The sequence below is a fragment of the Talpa occidentalis genome, unplaced genomic scaffold (assembly GCF_014898055.3).
Source record: "Talpa occidentalis isolate TD23 unplaced genomic scaffold, MPIMG_talOcc4v2.1 talOcc4.9, whole genome shotgun sequence".
Lineage (NCBI taxonomy): Eukaryota > Metazoa > Chordata > Mammalia > Eulipotyphla > Talpidae > Talpa > Talpa occidentalis.
In genome coordinates, this window is record NW_023605305.1 from 60,098,805 (window position 1) to 60,117,421 (window position 18,617).

At 40.5% G+C, this 18,617-nt stretch overlaps 1 pseudogene; it reads right to left on the reverse strand.

Annotated features, from left to right (window-relative positions):
- Window positions 1-18,278: 18,278 nt before the first annotated feature.
- LOC119237302 (U6 spliceosomal RNA) lies at window positions 18,279-18,379 on the reverse strand (annotated as a pseudogene).
- Window positions 18,380-18,617: the final 238 nt, after the last annotated feature.

The following is an 18,617-nucleotide window of genomic DNA, read 5'->3' on the forward strand; positions in this document are numbered from 1 at the left end:
TCGTAGAATAAATAAATTTGGAATGTGTAAAGAAGGCAAAAAAAGGTCACTAATTCTCATTTTAATCATAAATACTAGGTCACTAGCCTAAAAGTGAAAACCTTGTTTAAGGTCTACCCATGTGGTCTCCAAATGCCAGGATGATGTTTTAACATATTCCTTGTTTCAACACAGTCTCTGGTATATAGTCCTTGGGAATGGGATAGAGCAGTGGGTAGAAAGTTAGAGTCTTAACTCTGTCATTTGCCCCGTGTAGGATATTTAACTTCTTTAAGGCACAATTTCCTGGTATGTAAAGCGGGAATAAAATAGTACAAAATTCATTGGGTATGAAGATCCATTCATTGTGGGCCAAAGCTCTTAGTTCAGTGCTCCACACATACTGAGGGCAGTAGACTTTTATTTTCTCCTTTTCTTTTGTCTTCTTTTTCTCTTTGTAGTATTCCATTAATTTTGAGCTAAATCATTAATTTTTTCATAGCTTTCAAAGTGTTTCAATGAGTCATAGTATTTATAGTACTTATTTTCAGTTTCTTTAATCTTAAGCAAGTTTTCTTGACCCCAAATTCAAATGTGACTGGTATTCATTCATTCAGCCACCCAGCAGAGAAGGTGATCCTCTCTCCCCTCTAGCATTTTGTGAACTTCATGATTAAGAGAACTACAGCCCTAATGAAGGGGGAAGAGGCTGCTAAGATTCAAGTTTTGCCTTCATTGTGAGCAGAAGTTTTCCAGGCATCTGGCCATCTTCAGGGAATTAAGCTCCTTGCAGGATTTTCAGAAAACTTGTACCTTCTTTGGAAGTGGAGAGAATGTCCCATCTCTTCTTTAATTCTCTTTCCTATTTCCTTTCTCTTTTATTTCTTCAGTCATTGCCACTTCCTGCTTCAGCTCCAAACCCCTCATGGTCAAATGATACATCTAATAAAATCCTCTGTCTTTGAATCTCCTTCTTTACATAGTCTTCTACCAGAAATGCATCAATTTACAGGGAGGGTTGCTAAATAATCAAACAGAAGTCAGAGGCTTGTGTTCAAATTCTTGCATTTACTATTTATTAGGTTTGTGACTTTAGACAAGTTCTTAACTTTTTGGTGTCTCCATTTCCTCATTGGTAAAATAAGAATAATATCTATGTCATGATTTAGTGCCTAGTGAAGATTTAAGAGTCAATCTATGTATATTGATAATACCTAGTAGGTTTCTAAAATAATGTTAGTTTTCTCTCCATGCTCTAACCAAATGGACAGATTTTAATTAATGTTCAAAAATTAATCAAATTAATATTTGAAGCAGGTTTATTTATAATAACCAAAGATTAGAAGCAAATAACATGGACTTCAATAGGTGATGGACAATGGTTATTATATATGGCCATACCATGGAATATTACTCAGCAGTAAAAAGGAATGAATTATGAACGTGAACAGCAACATCTCAAAAGCATTAGACTGAGTGAAAGAAGACACACATAAAAGGGTATATACTGTATCATTTTATGAATATGAAAGGTTAGGTAAGACAAACAAACTGTAGTAATAGAAGGCAGATCCATGATTTTGGGGGGTTGGGATAGGAGTGTAGATTAATTAGCACAAATGCTTTTAAATGATGGCACATTATCCAAACTTGATTATGATGGGGGTTACATAGGTGGATTATTTTGTCAAAACTCATGGATATGTATAGTTAAAATGGATGCATTTTGTTCTGTGTAAACACTAACCTCAATAACGTTGATTTAGAGAAATAAGAATCAAGAGAAACTGACACTTTGGATAACTGACACTTGACAGTGCCTGGTAAGGGTGATTTTTCCTTTAATACCCATCATCTAAGGAAACAAAAAAAAATTCCTTTGTTATACAGATATTCCAGTAAGAGGCATTAACCACTCCTTGGAGTGAGGAGGAGTTTGGGGTGTAGAGTGTTATGCTTTCATGGTTTGGGAAGGAGAACATCTGTTGTCTCCCATCAGCTTTGTTCCTTTGTTCCCAGAGGGTGTGGGGTGTGTTGTATTACTTTATAAAGCCTTCTCAAGTTCTGCCCATCTTCTTTCACTCCCCCTCATTCTCCCCCTTTCCTTTTCTTCCTTTCTTTGTATTTCTCTGCCTGCCAAGTTCTGTGAGGTTCTGAATCACAGAAAAACAGATCACCTCACATTAATCTGAAAAGCCAGGTTCAAAGAGGAAAAGCAAGCAGGACATTTTCAGACAATTGTCTTGAGAAAATTCAAGACCAAGTTCTATTTTCCACCTTGTTCTCATAATAATCAGGGCTTCTTTGCCTGAATAATTAAGTCTAATTCTTCATCATTCTCCTTAGCTGGACCAGAGGGGGAACACTGTGAGTTCCTGGGTGTTTGGAATTTGTAGGTCAGAAAAAAATGTTTACAAAACATATAAGTACTTTGGAATCAGTTGTAGTAAACAAAATTTTTAAAAGAAATAAAAAACTCGGGCCTCCCTGGTGGCGCAGGTGGTTGAACACAGTGCTGTGAAGCTGTCCACAGCCTCTGTAGCACTGGTTCCATCCCCGCCGGCGGTGGAGATGTCCACATGGTGAGGCAGACCTCTCCTGTCTCAACCACTGCTTTGCTCAGCAGTGTATTTCAGTCAGTATACCTGTTCTGTTCCCCACTCTGTCTCTGGTGAATCCTCTCACCCTCCCACACATCTGGCCAATGCCCCAGTTCTTGTATAAATAAATCTTTAAAATAAAAAAATAAAAAACTCATTGCAAAAGACTCAGAGATGGTCATATTTACTCTTTGGTTCATTGTTTTTATTTATCTTTCTTGTTTATTTTCTATATGTTTTTTAATTATACCATACTATATATTCTGTTCTGCATCTTACTTTTTGCAGTTTCTAGTAAGCTTAGAAAGCATTCCTGTCTGTACATTAATTAAGTAGAACCATATCAAATTGCTATTTCTGTAGATCAAATAGGAAAAAATTGGCAGTTTCATATAGTTAACCTATGACATTTACTCCAATATTTTAGTAGTTCTATAGTATTGCATTTTATGGTTGCATCAATTTCCCTATTTATGCACATTTAGTTTTCATTTTACTTTGTTAAAACATATAACTTTAATATATGTATATATTAATATATACACACACTGATGTATGTATATCTTTGCAATTTATATATATATATATACACATATATATTTATATGTATATATAACTATCTCACACACACACACACACACACACACAAATTTTTGCATATCTGTCATTATCTCTGTGGAATAGGTTGAATAGATTCCTAAACATGTAACACTGGATCAAGGGCTTCACGCATTTCATTTTGATAATTTTTGATAATCATTTTTATAATTATTGCCAAAATATCCTCTCTAATGATTTTAACAATTCATACCCCAGAGTGTCTTTTTTCCTCCCACAAAATCTGATGGGTGAATTGGTTTTGAAACATTTTGAAATGACTTATTTTATTGAGCAATGATGTAAGAAAGACCCTGCCATGTGCCTAGCTCTGTGCTGGGCCTGAGAAGGAAATATGTAAACAATTAATATGGTTGTCGCCCTCACAGTGTATATATTCTGACTGGCAAAATAAGATTAATATGTATGCCTGGGTGCACACACACACAGCGGCAGTGATTTCTTTGTCATATTTACAAATTGTCTCTAGCAGGATTAACTGAAAATACACCACCAGCTGCCCACACTGAGAATTCACTGGAGTCTGAACAATTGTCATTCCAGTTCCTCCACTTACTACCAGCATGCCCCTGCGTTTCTCTATTTGTAAAATGGAGATAATAATCGCAGTGCTTGCATCAGGTGTTTGTGAAGAGTAAATGTCCATGCCAAGCACAGCACCAGCCTTAGCAAGGACGCCACGAATCTTAGCTGAGGTCATTTGCCTTCATTTCAAGAGTGCCTGCCGACTTCACGTGCCTATCATTATCCCTCCTATAATGTGACATTAAGTATCAAATAAAGATTATTTCTTATGTGCTGTGTCCACCGCTGAGGAGACTATTGCTTCTCATTCTGAACATTATACTTCTATTAATACAACCTGGTTGTTAAGATTTCTGCTCTAAAGTTATTTTCTTCTAACTCTAAAGACTACCTGTGCCCTCACATAGGGGGATTGCTCATAGCTATTGTACAACATCCTGATTCTTGATTGAAGAAAGGCGATTTGAATTACCAGTAGTGTGCTTTAGGTTTTTTTTTTTAAGATTGATTGATTGATTGATTGATTTATACAAGAACCGGGGTATAGGCCAGATGCACAGGAGGGTGAGAGGATTCACCAGAGACAGAGCGGGAACAGAACAGGCAGACTGACAAAATACACTGCTGAGGGGAGCAGTGGGTGAGACAAGAGAGGTCTGCTTGCCATGTGGGTTGCTCCAAGGCTGGCGGGGATTGAACCTGCACTGCAGAGGCTGCAGACAGCTTCACAGCTCTGCGCTCAACCACCTGCGCCACCAGGGGAGGCTCAGTAGTGTATTTTAGAAGGAAGATAGTAAGGAGCAACACTAGATATTTTTAACCAAAATAGAACGGTGCAAAGTTAAGCCATAGAGATGTTCACCCATAGCAGACAAATCTCCTACATTTTTTATTAATGTTTCAGAAAACACTGTTTTCTTCCAGATATGTAAATTTTGTGTGCAGTGTAGTAGCATAAGCAGGTGGGTGGAAAAATGCCTGGCTCATTATGCATGACCATGAAAGTACTGTAGTCCAAAAACATACAGCTTCCTATTCCAGTACATTTATTAAATCTGTTCCAATTAATTGCCTGTTCGATGCTCAGGTGGCTGCAGCAATTGCTGCTCAACGGAACTGCGAGAAAAGATCAGAGAAATGTAAACAATTGACAATCTAACAAGAGGGCATTGTCCTTACTGGAAACTCATTAGGAAGGAGGACTTTGGTGCATATAAATAGCCTTTGGAAAAGAGGCATCTCCATTGTATGCTAAGGATACCCTGTTAATGTGGACAGGTCTGGATTGACAAGAAGCAGCAAGGAAATGCTGAAGTGTTTCTTAAAAGCAGTGCTAAAACCATTCCAGCACACTCAGATCTAAAGCTTTCTGTACTGGGATTACACTAGCATAAGTATTTGTAATCAGTAAGAGATTCATGGGCTATCTGTTCTCTGCTAGGGGGTCTTGACCAATTTATGGTCATTTGTCTCCTTTGAACTTTCTAACCCCTTTGCCCAGAAAAAAAAATAGCCCTATATACGTACAACTGGGCTTCTGCCTATAATCCCCGGGCCTTCATCAGAGCCCCAGTGATTTCATGGGTCCTGAATAAAGGAAATACTCCTCTGTGTTCCTTTTTGTATTTTCTTTACCACTCACTCCTAGCAGTGACACTGCTAGCAGTGACAATGGTAGTTCTTCCTTCTCGAGATGGAAGTCTACTGATTTCCCCTGTACCCCAAAGATTGTACCATCCTTCATACCTAGTTCTTGCTCCCATCGTTTTGAGTTATCTGTACTCTGAACTCCTAGAGCACTTGGAGTTGATAACACCCAACCACATCTAGGATGTCCTAAGCCTATCATTAACATAGTATTTATATATTCATCCATTCAACACATGATGAGTGCTTACTATGTGCCAAGCACTATTCCCAGACAATTATTGTAATTTATTAAAATCAGGATCATACATACAACTGCCAACTTCACCAGAGGCAAGGACATGATCTCCCACCTTATAACATCTTCTCTTGCCTTACTCCTCCTCAACCATCATGGTGTTGTTTAAATACCCCCTCTTTGCTGGACTGGGCTCGGCAATCCTCTCCAAGATTTCTCTGGAACACTGTGCTTACCATTAGAACTTGTGCCACATAATTTTGAAGTCATCTGCTCCCACATCTGTCTCCCTCTGTTTTCTCCTCCAACTCGGTATTGATATTCTCCAGTACTAAGTATTCTCCTTATACTCAGTACAGACTCTGGAAATAGTAAGACTCAATCTGTATTTGTTGATTATCAAAACTTTCTTTCACCTCCAAGCTTTCCAAAATACTTGCTGCTGAAATATTCTCTCTCCGCCCCTATTATTTGCAAATCCCTATCAACTTAAACATTACTTCCCCAAGATAGTTTTTTTTGATTCCTAGATAAAGTTAGGTCCCCTCACAAAATGCTCCCCAAACAACTTTGAAAGACACCAGGCATTGTACTTCATTTGTTTGATATTTATATTCATTGTTAGAATATCAGCCTCATTAGGAAAGGGGCAATAGCTGTCTTATTTACCTTTGCATGGAAAGGGATTATATAGACATTATATAGTTTTTTACTATAAGAGTAGTTCATGGACCAGCAGACCCACATTTATATTCCGTTCTGAAAAGCAGTGGTCTAGTAAAAGTGTATTGGATAAATATATGCTGAATGAGCAAATAATCAAGTATTAAACTGAGCAAAATGGAGGCAATTCAGCTTTGGTGCCTCTATTACCTGACACAGGACCCACCTCAAAGTAGGTACACAGGATGTGTCTGAGGAATATATATTGTCTTGTATTGGTCTGTATTCACTGTGCAGTCTTTGATCATCTTATAAGCTAAATTGTGGGGGCCAATCTATTTTGGTCTTTTTTCTCTTACTTCTATAACTTCTAACTGCACTGAATGCATTGTAGGTACTCATTAAAGACTTGAGAATGACCTCATGCATCAACATTAAGTAATTTTGTCCACCAGATTGGGTTCAAGCAGCTAGTTTGGTGTGTGTGTGTGTGTGTTTGTGTGGGGTGTGTGTGTGTGTGTGTATGTGTGAAGTGAGCAGGGGTGGTTTTTTTTTAAAGATTTATTTATTTTTATACAAGAACTGGGGTACAGGCTAGATGTGCAGGAGGGTGAGAGGATTCACCAGACAGAGCAGGGACAGAAAAGGCAGACTGATGAAACACACTGCTGAGGGGAGCAGCGGGCACGACAGGAGAGGTCTGCCACACCATGTGGGACCCTCACTGGCTGGCTGGGATGGAACCGCACTGCAGGGGCTGCGGACAGCTTCACAGCCCAGCGCCATCAGGGGAGGCCCAGCAGGGTTGTTTTTATTTGTCAAGCCTGACAGTTACAGTCTGAAGCCTCATTTTGTAAGGAATATCTCATGCAGTGCAATAGTATGGAGAAGTTATAGGAATGGGAACTTTGAATTCTGGTTCTCACTGTTTTCTCAGGACACTGTTTGGTTTGAAGTGGCCTAATTATGCCACTTAAACAAGCAAAAACAGTGAAACAGATCCTTCTGAGTAGTATGTTTTAGTAAATTGCCTCTTCCAGATTTTCTCAAGGGAAAAACATTTGATTTTTGGCATTTGGTCTTAGTATTAGGACAACTTACAGACTGTGGGCAATGACTTTATGAAAATAGGCATATTGATGCATAAGGTTAGATTTTCTCTTTTCTTTTTTACTAGGTAAAAATAAAATTTGGATTTAAATGTATTGAGTTAATGCTGTTGATGCTTTGGGAGAAGGCTGCCCTGAGTTAAACTCAGCATATACTTCTCCAGCATCTCCCCAGCCTGGAGCTGTAGGCTGAAAGAGCTCAAGTCCAGAGAGAAGATTGTACCCTGATTTTGCAAAGTCAGCTTACTAGAATGTTAAAATCTAAGAGATTGTGAAAATAATAATGTTCCCTTAAGCAGTGGGATTTTAGAAGGAAATGGAATATGGGAATTATGGAAACTTTGACCTTTAAATCAAAGATCACAAACTTTCCAAACTAGCTTAAAGCCTATCCTGTGCTGGAGAGTCACATGAAATCAACAGGGATGGCATCAGAGACCATCAAAATCTCTAATTCTTCCCTGGCCCACTCTGTAAGAATTTCTAGCATCTCATTTCCTTTTAGACAGTCCTGGAAATTTCCAAGGATGTACTCCTTGGAGCACATGTACTCCTACTGGTCCTTGATGACTGGAGGAAGCCACCATATTGGTTCTTTCCTTCTCCAGCTTCTTGCAAGGAATCTTCTTTCATGATAAAAGTTGCTGCCCTGAGTCATCAAAGGCACTTGACGTGCAGAGACACAAAAGGCCCTTCCTGGCCACTGGTTCCAGCCATTGAGTAAGGCCATGTCTCTGCCACCACAACCACCATGGCTACCACCTAGTACTGCCACCCACCCTGACTATGGAGATGTCACCTTCACTCTTCTTTCCTGCTTAGAGCCAACAGCTCTAAAGGAAAACCAGAGCACACAACTGGATCCAGTTAGCGCTCTATTCAGAAGTCAAGTAAACTAGAAATTTCTGAGTTGTAGCCTTTCTACCCCTTCTTACCATTTCATATCTTCTGCTTGCTATAGCATCAGGCAGGAGAGGGTGAAATAAGCTCTATCTTTGCTTCTGACATCCCAGACTATGTCCTATTTTTGTTCTCATTTACCACTTCCCAGGGAAGAACCAATTTAACTCCAAAGAGATGTAGGGGAGTCTATTGGTAGATATGTTTATAATAAGGTCTACGCATAGACTCCCCACATGCCCCAACATTAACCCACAGAAACAGTCTCTTTCCCTCTACAGTCAGTTCTATCTGCTAAGGAGAAGCAGATTTACTGAGGCTGGTTGTCCTGGATCTTTCCATTTTCAGTGGGATCTCAGTTGCCTTGTTTTACTGACTGCCTTAGAAAGGACAGATTGGTCTGGTTAAGAGGCTAAGAATACCAACTGTGTACCCAGCACACGAAACAGGAGAAAAGGTTTTGGTGGCCAGATCCTGGTGCAGTCACTTCCTATCCACTATAAGACTGTCCTCTTATCGGTAAAATGGGAAAGGTGGGAGCAATTAGTAAGGTATATTGAGTGATTATTGTGATTCAGGATCTACACTATATATCTCACAATAATCACTCAATTATTGGTCACCACTAATAACAAAAAGAACCACATGCTTTTTTTTTTTTTTTTAACATAGTGAGAGATACGGCAGTAGTGTTACAACATGACTTATTTCTTTATATCCTCAATCCATTTTCATTCAGCTGCTAGGTCCATCTCCCCAGACGTTTTAATTATATTAGTTTCTTATGTGAAAATGCTAGGTGATTTCCCATTACTTACAAATAAAGCCTGAAGTCCTTTCCTTTGCACTCAAGGCTCTTTGATCTGCTCCCAACAATATATGACCTCTTTTTTCTCCTTTTGACAGCTCCTCCATGCCCATTAAAATAAACCAACATTCCCCTTGTACACCCGTATCCGGTGCATTGTTTGTTCTCTTTTCTGGAATCCAGATTTTATCTCTTATTTGTGCCTGACTCAAGTGCCAACTCCTTCACCAAGCCCTGCATGGAGTTTGGGGCACTTACATCTTGTCATTACTTGGGTAGCCATGTATAATTTGTGCTTCAAACTACCCATACATTTCCTATATCAGATGAGTAGTGATAATATCTGTCTAATTCTGATTCATCTTCATATTCCTAAACCAGGCTGGTTTCTTGGTACTTACATGCATATATAATTTATGTATCATGCTCCTTATTTACATAGGTAATCTGTAAACTAGTCAAACACCTAGTTATGAAACACTAGACCAGCACAACCTCTCTAAGCCCTGGTTTCTTAACATTAACATCTTGGCAGGAATAATGCTCTATTGTGTTGGGAAGCCATGTGCACTGTAGGGAACTTAGCAGCATCCTGCCCTCGACTCATTAGATGCCAGCAGCACACCCCACTGCCAGTTGTGACCATCAAAAATGTCCTCAGACATTGCTAAGTGTCCCCCTGGAAGGGAAAATCACACCTAGTTGAGAACTGCTATCCTAGACCAAGCTTGGAGATTTGAACAGGGATCATTTTCTGCAAATGCTTATAAAAGGGAGGAAGGAATTTGGCTTCGGTCCCTTTGAGTTGCAACAATAGTGGAATATATAATTAATGATATTCTTTCAGTAACTGGAAATAACAGTTTCCATAGAGTTTCCATAAGAAATAACAGTTTCCAATAGAGTTTCCATAAGAACTCAGAACTAGAGCTAGGGACTTGAGTGCTATCACGTGGAATTAGTTAATAGGTATTTTTTGTGTAACTATGTTGACGACTCTGGGATCAGAAAGGAGCTGGATTCCAATACTGGCCTTACCATCGCCAGCTATCACCTAAGGTATCTTAGCCTCTCTGAACTGTATCTCTCTCATTCTGTAAAGTGGTGGTAACAATTGTAACCCACAAAGGGTTGTAATGAGGATAAATTAGATAATGCATATAAAGTGGTTAGGAGTAAGCCTGGCATGCAGTAAGCATTTGATAGTAATTTATAGTTATTATTAATATTGTGATTATTATTGTAATAATGATTCATTTCTAATCCTTTCAGAGGTCGTGATAGTATTATTTTATAGATGGGCTGTGGTTAGACTCTGGATCTTTAGATCTCCAACTTTCACTAAATCATGTTCATCTGACATAATGCAGATGGAGTCTCATTTACAAGAAGGATCTCCACTGTTTCATTTTGAAACAGAATGCTAACCGCCTACAGCAAAAATTCTTTCTCAATTGGTAAGTAGCATCTTCATCTATAACTATCACTGGGAAACTTAATAACTGCTTATTAAGTACTTTGGATAAGTAGATGTGCTAGCTATTGGATATAAGGCACCTGTGTTGCTAAAACAAAGCACCTGCCTGTTTACAGCTTACCAACCTGCAAGCTCAAAGATACTGTCCTTCAGCCTTTAAGACATGCATTCATGAGTTTAGCAACCAGTTGGCATCAGTTCCAGGCAGCATTTGATTTTTGGGGTAAAGCAGCATGAGCAGATACCTTGGCCGAGAGTAGCAGCTGCGGCAGAAGCTCGTGGTACAACAGGTATATGGAGCTCAGCATATTCACCCCGGCAGAGTACAGTAAGGTACAATAATTCTTTTGCAGTCAAAACACCAGAGAGGTCAGGAAAATTTAGCCCCAAACTAGTTCTATCACCAACAAACTGGTTGACCTGGGAAAAATCCTCTGTAACCTTCTGTCTACTCATCTGCGAAGTAGGAGGATTCATGGTTCTTAATTAGTGCCACCCACATCGGAGATGGAAAACTGGACTAGTTTAGATGGTGCAGGGTTGTTGTAGCAATTACTGTCCATTAACAAAAGTCTTGACAACTCATAAACATATATGAAAACAAAAATAATTTTTTAAAAGGCATCTGTAGAGTAAGGTAAAAGGTATAAGCCTTTTCTGCCCTCCCACCATCAGGATAGATGAGGGAGCCCTGTGATCCTGAATGCATGCCTGATGGCGCGCACCTGAAGTGGGTACACCTGGGCTGAGAGACTGGACTTTAAAGGGCGGCTGCTCGGATGCCAGCAGCAGCAGTAGTGATCGACAGGGCTGGGGGGCAGTTGTAGCAGGAATAACCCCGTATGTCATGTGCAAAGTTTCAGCTCTCCAGGCCAGAGACGCCCAGCCACACAGCCCCCAAACTTGGCTGGCAACCGCAGGGGGTACGTGGACTCGGCACAGGGACGAGGCTAGGCCCAGAGGCAGGTGACGCGGCCACCCAGCCCGCCAGCCCACCCCATCACCCAGTGGCAGCAGAAGCCAAAAGAGAAGCCGAGAGAGAAGCAAGAGAAGCAGAAGCTGATAGAAGGCCGGAGAGCCCAGAGAGAATGAAGACTTGCTGGGGGCTGGGAGGCCTGCCAGCCTCCCGGCCCCCCAGCACCCCTGCCTGCTGTGTACCGGGTAAATCCCAATAAAAGACCTGCATAAAACCACTGAGGACTCTGACTCCTCCTTTACCCGGTCTGCTGGATCAGAAAACCTGCACTGTGTCCAGTCCTGCCCTTACAGCATCACTTTAGGTTTCTGTTTTTTGGTAGAGTGTTTTTTTTTCCCTGTGGAGACTAGGTTCATTCATTCATTCATTCATTCATTCATTCATTCATTCATTCATTCATTCATTCAACAGTAGCACACACGCTGGTGCTGGACTTGCACAGGAACCAGGCACTATCTTTGCCCTCAAATGGACTATGGATTTAACTAGTTAATGCATAGATTATAAGAGGAAGGTTGATTTCTTTGCTCCTTCAAATAGGAATCCCAGTGCTGAATCTGACATGCCGCTCTTGACCAGGTGATGGAGAGCCCCAAGTCCCAACTCCTCCGCACCCCTCTCCCTTCCTTTGGGCTCCCTTCACAGTTGGCGCCCCCACACCCCTCTCTCGGCGGGCGCTGAGGTACTTGAGGGTTTGCCTCGCGAGTCCTGTAGGTGGAGCCAAACGCCCTGGCTGGCGGGTGCCGGCCGGCTCCCTCGCAGCCGGCTCCCCCCGGCTCCCCCCGGCTCCCCCCGGCTCCCCTCGGCTCTTTCCCCTCTCTTGTGCGGTCTCCCTCAACATCCAAAGCAACCGGGTGCGTCTGAGGTGAAACCGTGCCAGACTTGGAGCCGGCTGCCAGGTTTCTCTCAAGTCTTGGCTTAACAAAGGAAAGCAAATTACAAAAATGGAAATTTTCAAACTAGCGTTCAGTGGTATTCAAATCGACGTTAGGGTAGCACGCAGGCACAGACCGCATTCGTGCTATTTTGTGATTAAAATGATACCGAAAATACCTCCTTGCTTTGGTTTTCGTCTTCGAAAACGACTTGTTTCTTTCCCTCTTCGAATTTCCCTTTTCTTTGGGGAGCGGCAACCTCCTGACCGCTCTCGAATTGCTAACATTTGGATCCGCGGCTGTGGAAATCTTGCCTTTGCTGACTTTTCTAAAGAGTTGAACTTAAACATTAAAAAAAAAAAAAGTGTGCTTTTCAGCCTGGAGAAATGCAGATAGAGAAGTTTCTAGGCACTTTACCAGGAAGTTCTGTGTTTTGTGTAAGGAACTACCAGTTCTATGACAGTGCATAAATCGTCCCTACGTTTCATCTTTTGCAAGAGAGAAACCTGAACTTGAGCCTGGCTAGAAATGCCGGTGATTTGTTCTCCCCGCGCCTTGCATCCAGTGCTCTGCCTCATTCTCTTAAAGAGTGGTTTTCAAGTGGCCGTTGAGTTGAGTCTTGAATGATTTTACTTAACATGAAGTTTGGAAAAAAGCTTGAGGATATCTTCCTTGCTAAATTTTGCAGTTCTAGACAGGCCCTGTCCCAAGTGGGTTTGGGAGAAAGGCACTCCCATCCACACCTCCCGCCCCCCCTCCTTTCATCCCCCAGACTGCATCATTTCTTTCCTTGGAAGCATTGACTGTCTCCTTACACAGCTGTGTTTGCAGTGCCTGGAGACAGGTGGGGGAGCAGCCTCCAGGCCAAAGCTGCCAATTCCCTCTCCAAGGACTGTCTGAATAGCTATTAAAATTTAAAGATACACACGCATGCACAGAGACGCACGCACAGAGACACACACACACACGCATGTGTGTGTCTCTGTGTGTGTGTGTGTGTGGTGGTGGTGGTGGTCACTCATTTTGCCTGTTTGTTGTGCAAGGGCAGCTGTACCAGTTTGCTAGACAGAGACTAAATGTCACAGTCACTTTGTTGTCTGATTCTCCAACCCACGTAAGCATTACCTTGGGCCACTGCCACATCTTTCTAGGCAACTTCCAAAGCTGGGTCCGGTGTTCTCGGCCAAGTTGTGGGAATGATTATGATTGTGGGAGAGAGGACTGCCCCTCTCAATAGGTAAGCTCAAAGCTCATAAGAATAATAAAAGCTCACACAGACAAAATTCAGGCAGTAGTCACATTAAGAAGTCTTTGTTGGTCGGGGCCCACACAAACAGAATTCTCCAATAGTGGTAGCAGATGAATCAACTAGACTGGTAGTGTTTTCCAGACTTTGCAATGGAAGGATGACTTTTCAGATCTGAAATCAAACACCCTGTGATTTTACCCAGAGGGCTCTAGCTCTGAGAACCCTGTGCTCTTTAGAATCCCCATCCCTGGCTCAGGCTGTTTCCTTCACTTGGAATATTTCCCCAGTTCTCTTCTCCACTTTGCAAACTCTTGTTTGTCTTTCAAGACTTGTCTCAAATGCAACCTCTCTGAAGCCTTCCCTAGCCGTGCCCATGTGCCCATCCCTCCTGTAGAATTAATAATCATGTCATCTGTTATATTTACCTCTATTGCTTGATCTATGTCACATACTGCACTGTGTTAGGCATGTTTGTAACACCTTTTTCTCCCCTCATAGAATATGCTCTGCCAAGGCCGGGAACACGTCCTATTTACCTCATGCTTCTCACACTAAAAACACTCAGGGAAAATCTGTTGAATGAGTAAGAAACAGGCTTGGTTTTTAAACATTTTCAGCAGGGCAATTTATTTATTTTTTTTTTTTTTTTTTTTTTCTAGTTCAACTGCTAGACATCTATGGCTATATCTGTCAAGCTGAGAGTAAAATCATAAAGTTTATATTAAAGTCAGATTTTCAGAGCTTCGACACGTTCTTCTGCGTGTAGTAAGGAAAGTTTGATGTGTATGTAGGTGGAAAATTTCTCTATCTCCAGCACTTGATTAATGTATCCGTTTCTACAAAACCAATGAGAAGAGCCTCTCGCTGCAGGCATAGGAGCTCGTGAGAGTGATCTAATTCTGCTTTCGTCCTGGTGTAGCCTGAAGAATCATACTAACAAGATGTTATTTATTAGACTTTATTCACTAAATTGCTCAAAGCCAGAGGCCTGGCAATGTCTCTGTAACCTACCTCTCCCTCACATCTCACCTCCAGGTATCACCAAGTTATGACGTTTACGCTTCATGTATGTCTCAGATGTGCCCACATTCTCCATCCCTGCCATTGCCCTGTTCCCAGTCACTACCCCTCCACCCCTGGACAATTGCCAAGACCTTCTATTTAGTCTTTGTACTTCTTGTCTTGCCAGACTCCCATCCTGTCACTCCCCGCCTACCACCTTTCAATGACTGCACTTAGCATAATCCTTTATATAGCCTGTGTGGTCTGGTCCTGGCTTTCTCACTGAATACTCTGGCCTTGGGTTCCTTGAGTTTGCCACTGTTTTGCCTACTTCAAAGTTTATCCATGTTCTTAATTCTCCGGGCTCTTTCTTTCACTCTCTCGGATCACCTCAGATATCAGAAGTCCGTTTCAGCCGTGCTTCTTTGAAGATGTATTCTCTGCTTCTCCACTCCATCTCTCATGGATGAACCAGATCTCCACTCTTACCCCTGCTAACATCCTCTTTTTCCTGCCTGTTAAGCACCATAGGAGACAATAAAAATTTTGATGTTTTTATTTTCTGTCTGTCCCCATCCCTAATGGGGTCGTGTCTCTTTGTTCAAAAAGAATTTGCTGGTTCTACCTGCCACCTAATGTACAGTAAGTCGTCAAGTACTACCCTTTGGATACGTCTGCCTGAGAAATGCTAGCAAGTCATGTGTAACAGGCCTGTGATATGAAAAGAGTTTCATGCAAGAAAATGGTAATCTGAAATGAAACTCAAAGATGTTTATGCACATGAAATAAGCAAGGGGAAGAGTTGAATTATGATATGATATCCCACAGCCTTTCTCCGCTGCTATTTGAAAAATAAGAGGAGAACAAGAACAAAAATATTTGTTTTACAGCTCTACCAAGATTCAGCCCTCCCTTTCCCCCTTGCATCAAGTACATCCTGTACTTTTGGCAACATGTTGACTGGATATTTAAAAGCTGTGAACTGTTCTGAAAATTTCACATACTGGGTTATGGGCCATGTGTGTTTGATCAAAATTCAATTACTACACTGTACCATACTTGGAAACCTATCATCCCAAGTTATGAAGTATGACGAAATAGGCGAACCTAATTGGTTCAGTATGGGAACAGTATCAACCAAGCTTGTTATGATAAATAGCTTCCTGTGTTAAAGGTTCTCTAGAGCTTATAAGTATCTTGGCTCACCTTCTTCAGTGAAATAAGAATATTGCTCCCAGGGACCCTCTAGATCACTGTCCCTCTGATATAACAGCAGTTTAGAGTTTTCTTCAACTTACTACTCCTGAAAAAGAAAAATGCTGTGCAATTTCTCTCCTCCCTTCTCATTTCTTCTTTTAGAATTTGAGCACCTGGTTACTTCTTTACCTAGTTTTTATCTTCACAAAGCCAATTTTTAAAATTATAAAGCATTCCAAATATAAAAAAAGAAAACACCAAATATCCTTTTACCCACCATTCAGAATTAACAAATAATTTTTTTCTGTTTCTGTCAAATCTCCTGTCTTTATTGTGTGTGTGTGTGTGTGTTCTCCTGCTTCTTGGTACCAACGTTGGATACCATTTATTAAACCGTAGTGTTTATGAGATTTATAAATTAAGTCCAGATATATTTTAACATATTTGAATCCAGGGGATGTACTTTTCATTACAGAGAAGTACCTGGAAGTTGTAAATCTTGTCAGGTGTTGAAACAGACTCAATGAGAATTCCTGATCTATACACTGATGAGCTTACAAGGATCCACAGAGAAGAGGGGTTGTAGGAGGTGTGGGAGGGAGATCAAGACATTATCTTAGCAGTTCAGAAAGGATAAAGAATAAGACCAAACAAAATATTTTCATGCTTTTGTGGTCATCACAGGCCTCCGTACATAATTTTCCTTAGAAGTGACATTTTGGGTTGGATTAGAAGTATTTCTTTCTAGTGATTTCAGAAAAGGGCAAAACAATTGGGTGATTGCCATTTTAACTTCTGAAAAATAACCAGTAGCATTGGCATTTTCCTCAGAAAACAGCTTGAAAGCCAGGAAAATTTGCATATATCCACCCTTAATTCAAGTCAACTACTTGCAGTTGTTTTCCCAAGTTTGCTTTTTATTCACCATTTGTATTACACCATCTTCTTTAACCTGGTAGCAAGAAATGCTAAATCTGCACTTCTCCTCTGGAAAAAAAAATTGTGTTCCATAAAAAGTTGTTTTGGTCAAAAGCAAGAGCCTTAGTTTGTCCTTGACAATAGTTCATCGATCATGAGTGCTGTAATACGTAACCAAGGCGCAGAGAAAGATCCTTGGTGAGGGTAAATATGCAAGCCTACACAAAGGAAAAGTGAATGTACTGTGTGGCTGAGCAGTTTGAAATCACAGGGCTGCCAAGATTAGATTAGAGACCTTCTTCTCTGTAGTACCATTAGGTTTACTTTGGAAATTGCAATTAGCTTAAAAGTTGTGATTTCTAAAATGGCCACTCGCCTTTCTTGTCTTCCTCTATCAGATAGATGCTAGTATGGTAATCCTTCCATAATTTTTGAATAGGTCTTCCAATAAGAAGTGGTCCCTGAGAGCTGTAAACTTCAAAGAATAGAACGTAACTGTAGGCACTTATGCTAATACATGCCCACATAACTTTTTTTCACTGAACAAATGGCTAGTTTTAGCCAATCACTTTTTTTTTTTGTATTGCATCTTGCCTGATGGAACAGCACGATGGAACCTGCCAGAATAAAAGTATTATTTGTGTAGAGTAATTACAAAAATTGTCCTTGTCACTTAAATAGGGACCAGGCTCTGCCTGCCTATAATAAAGTTAAATATAAAGAATTTCTGGAGAGGAGCAGAAAATCGAGGGAAGTCAGTTACTAGCATGTGGTGATTCCAGATGAATAGTATATAAAATGGCACGATGCCTCATATGAAGAATGATGAAGACGTTAAATAACAAAAATACATCAACTTACCCAATTAAATGAAGCAATTATTTTGTGAAAAGAAATTCTTCAGTTTCTCTTTTTAGGAAGAGTTGATATTTTCTTCATAAATGTCAGTGTACTATTTTAAGACATAACTTTATCAAGTTCAGGTGAAATTTGCCATAGTAAGCATCAGGTTTGTTTTGAACATTTTTTTATCGAGGTAAATGGTTTACAACACTATACATGATTAGGCTATAGGTTCACACCTCTTCAGATATATGTTATCACTCTTCTCCCACCACCAAAGCTCCCGTAATCTTTTACCATAGCCCATTGGACTCCCTTCTCTCTCTACTCCTTTCACCCCTTCTTTCCTGTACAGTGGCCTCATTTCTGCAGTTAGATTTCAAGGGTTTTTTTTGTTTGTTTTTTGTCTGTTCTCTGTTCCTTGGCTTTTTTTTTTTTTTTCAGTATTCCATATGAGTGAAATCATTCAGTATATGTCTTTCCCCTTCTGACTTACTTGACTTAGAATAATCCCCTCCAGGTTTATCCATGTTGTTGCAAATGGCGAGATTTCATCTTTTTTACAGCTGAGTAGTATTCTGTTGTGTATATATACCACATACCACATCTTCTAAATGCACTCATCTATTCTGGGGCACTTAGGTTGTTTCCATGAATAATATGGTACATTTAGTTAATCACATGTCATCTTGAGCAGGGTTCATGTTAATCTTCTCTGTGTCTTACCAATTTTAGTATATATGCTCCTGAAGCAAGTACACACAAGCATGTTTTAAGACAATTTTCTAGGAAATCACAATTAACAATCGTCTGTAATAAAAATAGTGCCAAGTTTTGAAAAAGCCATGTTTCATAGTTTTGAAGTGATAATGACAGAGGGAGACTTCCTTTATGATTTCAGCGTGCCAACGTGTGGTGGCCAGTCTTCCCCTCTGATGTTCTCTTCTCTAGCACTGTCCTTCTATCGCTGTGTATTTATCTATCTTGGCCTTT